The following is an 8,231-nucleotide window of genomic DNA, read 5'->3' on the forward strand; positions in this document are numbered from 1 at the left end:
ACATATTGCCAGTTAATTCACCACATATGAATTTGAAATGGAAAATTTCCAATAAATGGTTGCTGGGTTCGACAAGAAAATTAAAGAAAATACAGACTGCCGCTTCGAAAATTGAAATGAAATTGTGGCAATTTGTGCCACGATTTGCCGGATCTATTTTGATTTTTATAAAGTACTTGCTCGAATAAAGTTAATAACTTAACGCCAACTATAGGCGCTCACAAATAAATTCGAAGTTAAAACAAGGTACCCTTCCACCATTTCCTCCTCTGATGTTCCACACGAGCGCTTTGTGTTTTGCTTTGTTCCTGTTCTTCGTATCTGATTGAGCGCTACAATTATAGATAATCATGAAAGCCGAGATTCAGCGATAACCTAAATATCCATGTCATACACTAGTTTTAAGTTGTCCCTATAGGATTTGCTGCTTAGCGGCATTTAGACTTGAGCAAACAGCCATGAGGCTCGCAATGATGTTCGAGCTGATCTGCGTGATCTCGGCCAAACTGAAACATGCCCCTTCCGCCTACGATTGCGCTACCGAGGACTATTACTTAAATATTTACCAGCAGTTATTTTTCAAATCAAACCACGTATTGGTTCAAGCAGTCCATGAGGGTGGCAGGCCGCAAGTCATGGATGACCTCGTCAATGCCATCGTGCGGAAGTTCGAAAGGAACCGTAGTCGAACGGTACTGCTACGTGATTTCATGTATCCCTGGGCTAAACCCAAGTCCATACGCGGTCCCAAAAATTACGATGTGAAAGTGTGCATCGACAAAATCAACCTCCGACCCCTACCGCGAAACGAGGAGAGGGTGGAACTGAAAGAATCCAACTTTTTCGCACACTTAGACGCTGTCAACGGTCTCCTGCAGGTATTCGAAAATGAGGAGCTGTATTGGAAGACCATGCTGCTCGTCGAAAATAAACCGGAAACTTTCCACAGGAGGGTACACCTGCTCATAGTACAGGACGCCACTCCGAAATTTCTCGAGACGGTAATTAAAGTGCTGACCATGGTATGGACCATCTTTGAACCGATAGCGTACCTGATCCACGCGCCCTGTTCCGAATATTCGGATTACCTGTACATTTACAACGGATTCACCAACTTCAACAACTGTTGGGGCTCGGCCGAAGCTCATGACATTCGAACGCCAATCGAAAACGTCTTGCTGACGAACAACTTGAAAAACCTGCGCGGGTACCCGGTGCGCGTGGGTTTTTTCCCCAGAAACTTCTCCAGCATGGACAGATTACCCAAGTTACTGCGCTCGAACCCTCTCTACCGGAGCGTTCAGAGAGCAACGGGTTTGCTAGGTTTGGATCCCATCATCTTTTATCATCTAGCGCTGCACTTAAACTTTACGCTCATTGTTTCGACCACTGCGAAAGTCAACGATTTCGGAACATTGTTTCCAAATGGTTCCGCTACGGGGGCCATTCATAGAATAGTAAGTAACGAAATAGATATATCAGGCAACGGGCGTTTCCACAGCTGGAAGGATACGCTACCTTACGACAGCACGTATAACTACTACTGCGACAAGATTTGCATGATAGCGCCGAAATCGACTGCAGAGGTGCCCGTTTCGTTGAAGATTTACAACGCCCTCAGCGTGCAGGTGTGGTATCTTATCGGAATTTTTGTGGGTCTGGCATTAGTGTTAAACGCCACGGAAAACCTTGTTCCCGGATCTCGAAATTTCGTCTGGATAAATATCTACGGCGCAATCATCTCCCAATCCACGCCCGAAATACCAACCTCCAAACAACGGCAATTGTACAGACGTCTTCTCTTTATTAGTTGTTTAATGTTCAATACCATAATGTCGACCATATTTTCGGGGATCTTGTTCGATGCGTTTACCACACCGGCGTACTTCGACGACATAAACACTTTGGAAGAGTTGGATGAGTCGGGGCTCTCCGTCCGTACCAAGTTGAAGGAGATAATTTCGTCTGCGGCGTTGCAAAGTTTAAGTAACAAAACGAGCTACAACACCAGCAACAGCACTTCTTTGGCGCTCACTGCATTTGGGAGAAAGTCAGCATCCATTGAACGGTTTAAAGACGCAAATATATTTGTGTCCGCTATATACGTAGACGAGAATGGACAACCGCTGCTCCACATCCTGGAGGAGGAACTAATGACCTACTGCTTGTCGTTTATAACGCGGAAAGGTGTCGTCTTGTTTTCCGTGTTGAATCAGATGCTTGCCGAGTACAAAGAGACCGGCCTGCTGACCAAATGGGAAAGCGACGTTAATGAGGCGGTCATATTGAGCCACAAATACAGACAGAAAACGGTTTCGATGGAGGGAAAGGCGTTTTCTTTGACGACGATATGGACAGCGTTTCTAATACTGCTCGTTGGATATGGCGTCGCGTTTTTTACTTTTGTTTCGGAAGTCGTCTACGCGAAATGTTGCATGTTTTAAAACACCGTGTGCGAAGTGACCCATCGCCTAATGATCCCACACAAGTGTATCCCTAAAAGTTGTTCTCGGTGATGTGTACTTTACATTATTTACAATTAAACCCTTATTGCAATACCTACTGCACACAATTAATAAAAAACGGCTGGTAGAATATCCTGCCATTTTTTACTTAGTTAAGTAGCCATATGAGTATAGATATGTATGCTCTGGGATCACCCCACTCCTCTACCTTTTTTGTGGTCGTGTCCAACACCAATGGAGGTTTAATCAATCCCCCTCCTCTAATATCCCGCCCGTTAGCGATGGCGGCGAAGCCAATCAGAGCCCAGATATTTTCCCATTCCTAAGAAAAGCAATGCCGGTCAATGAGACTTGACATGATTGACATATTGTTCGCGTGACCATCAGCACCCTCTAGCGGTTCGAATATAAACTAGTGTCCCTCTTAGATTAAGGTAAGTTAATAACGTGAATGTTGACCAAAACCTTTATTTTAAAAACATAAAGTTCTGCGAATGTTTTCCTTGCGGGTACTAACTGTACTTTTTACTATTGGACACAAAACGACGGGGGGAAATAAACACGAAAAGTGTTGGATTTATTTTTTCCTAACTGGAAGTTGGTTGGCACCACCAATAATATCTGCAAAACAAAAGCATGGTTAAAATTTTCATTAATAAAGTAGGATATTAGAAACCATATACATGTTTTAATTTACTAAGCTTGCGTTAACTTCATACATATTTCAGCATTCTTTGACTATGACTAGTTATCTGGGAAAAGTTCATATTTCGAAAATATTATGTGTAGGTGGCCGTGGTTAAAAATATGGACATTAAGGTTTTCTTTGCTATTTTAATTTTATTTTTATTATTTAATATTTACAAAGTTAATTTATCTATCATCGATGATTTATCGCAGTTAACCTTACTATTTCATCAATTTCTTTTGTTTATTGCTGATCCTCGAGGATAGTGTACATACTTTTTTTTCGTAACTTATCTGTATCTACTCTCTAATCTCCGATCAACCCATGAACCAAACTCGAGAGCCATCTAAAAAGTCGTATACTTTACTGCTGCTACTACTACATGAAAGTGTGTTTCTGTGGCAATCTCAACAACAATGAAATCTGGACGCTCATGCTAAATACTGTAATACCCTTCTCTGCTAACTCTCTAGGAGACGCTATTTGAACCCCATTCAAAGAAAAACTTCTACACCCCAAATAGCCTCTGTGAACCATAATTAAACGCATCACTTTTTCACTGTCTTGCAGCCTTCAGACTAATATTACGTACTAACTACGTATGCCATGCCATACACGAATCGTTCTCTTTCCTAATTTTTTATGCGCTATATTAACGAACAGTATCTGAATTTTTCTGTCTGTGTATTTTGTTAGCAACATTAAAAAATAATTTACCAATTTACTTAATTACTTGATTTTGTAAAAAGGTATGCGAACCTAGCGGATGATTTCCATACTTTTCACAAATGGTGACAACAATTAATGCAACTATTATTTTTAATAATAATTCATCTTTCGCCATAACACGAGAACATCGATTTTTTAGTTCTATCATTTATCATAGTGCCTCCCTTTAGCCTACATCTGTTCTTTAACTAAATCCCCACCTTTTGAAAAACCAACCTCTAAAAAATTTTCTCTAATATGAATTTGTACGTTTTCCGCAAAGTTTGTGAATATTTTTGCTAGATCATTTAGTTACTCGGTACATGTCCTAATCAGTATCGAAACTACCCTTATTGCTCCGACACTGACCTCCGATTTTTATAAAAATTGACTCCTATATATATTGTGAATATTTTGCAATGGATTATTAAAATTTAACTTCCAAATCACGCATACTCTCGTCTAGTGTCACAGTTTTGGGTCCCATTTTGCTATGGTTAGACAGGTTTTTTCTTGTACATTGTAGGGACAAAAGAAGCATCTGCTTCATTCAAATGGACTTTTTTCATACCTAATACAACAGCTTCCGGGCATTATCTCGCCTTTAATGTTTCTATTGAACTACTTTTAGTTCTAAAAAATTAGATAAACGTCAAAATTGGCATAAAAAGATCAAAATTTCATAAAACAAGAATATGCCGAAAAAAAAGAGATAAACTATGGCACTGGAAACGAGGAAGTATTGCTAAAACGGCAACTGAAAATCTCGAAAAAGAAATGTCCAATGGTTCAACATTGAACCAGGTAAATTACCACCTTTAACCAACATGCAACCAAAAAATTTTAACCCGGCATTTCAATATGCAACGGTAAAAACCCATGGTTTTCGAAGAGGCATCACAAGCCGCATAACACTGAGCGTTTGAAAGTAAACTTATACTTGCTTCTGCTACCCTCCCCACTTTTTAAAATACTTCCTTATTTCGAACACAAAGAAATAAGGATAAACTGGGGCGAATATCTGGCATACAGACCCACATGCATTTTTGAGGCATTTATTTAATAGGCGCAATCGCGCAGTTGGTCTCATAGGTACGTCGATAACCACCTAACTAACTAACCTAAGATAAATAAAATGCAAATTAAATTATTAAAAATGACCGCTTTGTTGTATTCGTTATTTACTAAGCCCGAACCTAAGACGACACTGCAGGGTAGCTTAAATTTTACTTGCTTGGTATACCTGCCCTTCGTAGGAATGCGAGTTGTTTCATGTGTCAGTCGAAGTTTCTAGAAGCGTTTGTGTTAAGGGTTTGTGTTTCTGTTATCCACGTTTGTTGCTTAATATAATATAGCGAACGAGTTTTAGTTTTGTGTTCATTATGGATTTCATATACGGATAAATAAAAAAAAGTAGAAAAGAATAGGTAGGAGCTTTCGAAATTGCGATTTTAATGACTAACGGCGAAACATTTTGACCTAGTATTATGTATATGCTCGACGAGGTTTCTATACATAATTAAAAAAAAACTGGCCATCGAGGGGAGTGAGCAAAGGAGGCTGAGGTCGGAGATCCAGATCTTGTTTAGTATCCATTTTTGTTTAATAAAACAACCAAAATGATCGCTTACATTTTTGAAGTAGGCAAAAAGGAAGCAGAATTTTAATAGAAATAACGCACGATATATCTCCCAAAACATGCAGCCATATGAACAACGCAAGAATTTAAGCAGATAAAATTTTAAGATTTTGAGAACAAAGTGTATATTCGGGCTGTGGAAAGTAACATATAGAGAGAATGAGTTAACTATACAGAAAAAGAGAAACAGGAAGGTAGATTTATTTAAATGTTTCTTAATAATCCATCCCCGGCGATAATAAATAACATTCGCTAGTTTTTTTTGCATGTATTAATTAGAGTTCGGAATATAAATATATCAATAGTAACAATTTAAATATGGTAATTTCTGGGGACGGTCGTACGTCCGCCAGCGTATTAAAAATATGGTTTATATGGTATTCGGCAGCTTCTGTTGTTTACTAATTTGTAGACAGTGGAAAATATAATATTAAACATCCTACAGTTGAAGATACGTGTCCGCTTATACTCGAGAAGAGCTATTTTATCTTAGAAGAGCACGTACTTTTGGCAAAACAGATATTTTTTTTTATTAAATATTTGAGAGGTCGATGTAATTCGTCAAGCACCATCCGAGAAGAAAAGTGACGGATGTGCTGTTTCCGCACAATCCGACCCTGCTTCGTGTACAAATGCACTGTGGGAAGACCTGAAAGTTTTCGGAAGGCTACGTTGGGCAAACATGCCTGAAGGTTTAACGAATTTTTGACATTTCGACAGGGCTATAAACTACGAAACCTTTCGAACTCGAAACGGCGCTCCTATTTTCAATAGGTAATTCATTTTTGGAAAAAGTAATAGATAAGTTTGTTTTATTACGCTAAATATTTGAAAGATCGATGCAATTCGTGAAGCAGAATCCGAGAAGAAAAGTGACGGATGTGCTGTTTGCTGATAGTCCGACCCTGCTTCGTGTACAAATGCATAGCGGGTAGACCTGAAAGTTTTCGAAACTGTGTGCGTGGAAGTCTGCGTTGGACAAATTTTGAAAATATCTGAAGGTCTAACGAATTTTGGAGAATTCGACAGGCCTATAGACTACAAAACATTTCGAAGCGAACACACGTGTCCTGTTGAACTTGAAAAAGGCGAAATTATTTTTAAAAAGGTATATTGTTGCTAAATAATAGATCTTTTCTTTTAATTGAAATATTTGACAGATCATGGTAACTCATGAAGCAACATCTCAAAATTGAATCGGCGAGTTGTGTATTTGCTGACAAATCGAGCCTGCTCCGTTTAGATTTGCATAACGGAGAATCAACAATTTTCGAAACTGCCCTCGCGGCCTGGTTGAATGAACATTGTATTCGTCGAACCTCTAATGGTTAATGGCAACTAGTAAAGCAGAATCCGAGAATTCAATCGGCGGTTGTGTGTTTACTGACAAGAATGTAATTGCTGTTAATCCAGCCCTGCTTCTGGTACAAATGCATAGCGGCGAGACCTGAAAATTTTTCGAAATCACGGACCTATCCTCTTGGGGAGTCTACGTTGGACAAATTCTGAAAATGATCCCAGAAATATAATAGGTGACAAAATATTTTTCTTTTGTGCTAAGAGTTAACAATTTTTTATTTTAGAAATAAGGGGAATCAATTTAAAGGCCTCAGCATCTTTACACCCCATCTTGAGACGCGTTAACGACCCGGATCGTATTACGTCGAGTAATTGTGTCACTTTTTTCTTAAGAAAATTGAAGGAGATGTACCTACAATACTTTAGGAGCCCCTACTCCCATTTGGAATTTGTAATTATGACGTGGAAAATGAAAAATAAGGGGGGCGTAGTTTGCTAGTTTGTGCTCTGTTGTTTAGTAGTTTGGTAGTGTGCTATCATTTATAAAACCGGCGAAAGTTTCGATATCTTCAAATCGTAAACACATATCATTAGAATTATATTTTTAAAATATTGATTAGGACATATACCGAATAACTAAATGATCTAGCAAAAATATTCACACACATTGCGGAAAACGTACAAATTTATATTAGAGAAAATTAACTATTTTTAGAGGTTGGTTTTTCAAAAGGTGGGGATTTAGTCAAAGAACAGAACTAAAAAATCGATGTTTTCGTGTCATAGCGAAAGATGAATTATTATTAAAAATAATCGTTGCATTCATGGTTTGTTGTTTGTTTTGTTTTGAAGATATTATTGGTGGTGCCAACCAGCTTCCAGTTCCGAAAAAATAAATCCAACACTTTTTGTGTTTATTTCCCCACTGTCCTTGTGCGCAATAGTAAAAAGTACAGTTAGTATCCGCGAGGGTAACATTCGCAGAACTTTATGTTTTTAAAATAAATGTTTTGGTCAATATTCACTAGGTGGGGCTATCTTATTACAGAAAATCTCATTCTAAGGGGGACACTAGTTTGCATTCGAACCGCTAGAGGGTGCTGATGGTCACGCGAACAATATGATCATGTTAAGTCTCATTGACACCTTTGGGGCCGCCATTGCTTTTCTTACGGGTGGGAAAATATCTGGGCTTCACCGCCATCGTTAAGGGGTAGGATACTAGAGGAGGGGGATTGATTAAACCCACATTGGTGCTTGCTTATCCAATGGGGCGAGTTTCAAAGGATTATGGGTAAAGTGAGCGGGGTCTACAGCCATTGGGGAAACAGCTAGGAAGTCGTGGGGAAGGAGGACACGCCCACAAAAAGGTAGAGGAGTGGGGTGATCCCAGAGCATACATATCTCTACTAACAGGATGATTAGCGAAATG

This window comes from Cylas formicarius, unplaced genomic scaffold (assembly GCF_029955315.1).
Source record: "Cylas formicarius isolate icCylForm1 unplaced genomic scaffold, icCylForm1.1 PGA_scaffold_7__23_contigs__length_41026272, whole genome shotgun sequence".
Taxonomy (NCBI): domain Eukaryota; kingdom Metazoa; phylum Arthropoda; class Insecta; order Coleoptera; family Brentidae; genus Cylas; species Cylas formicarius.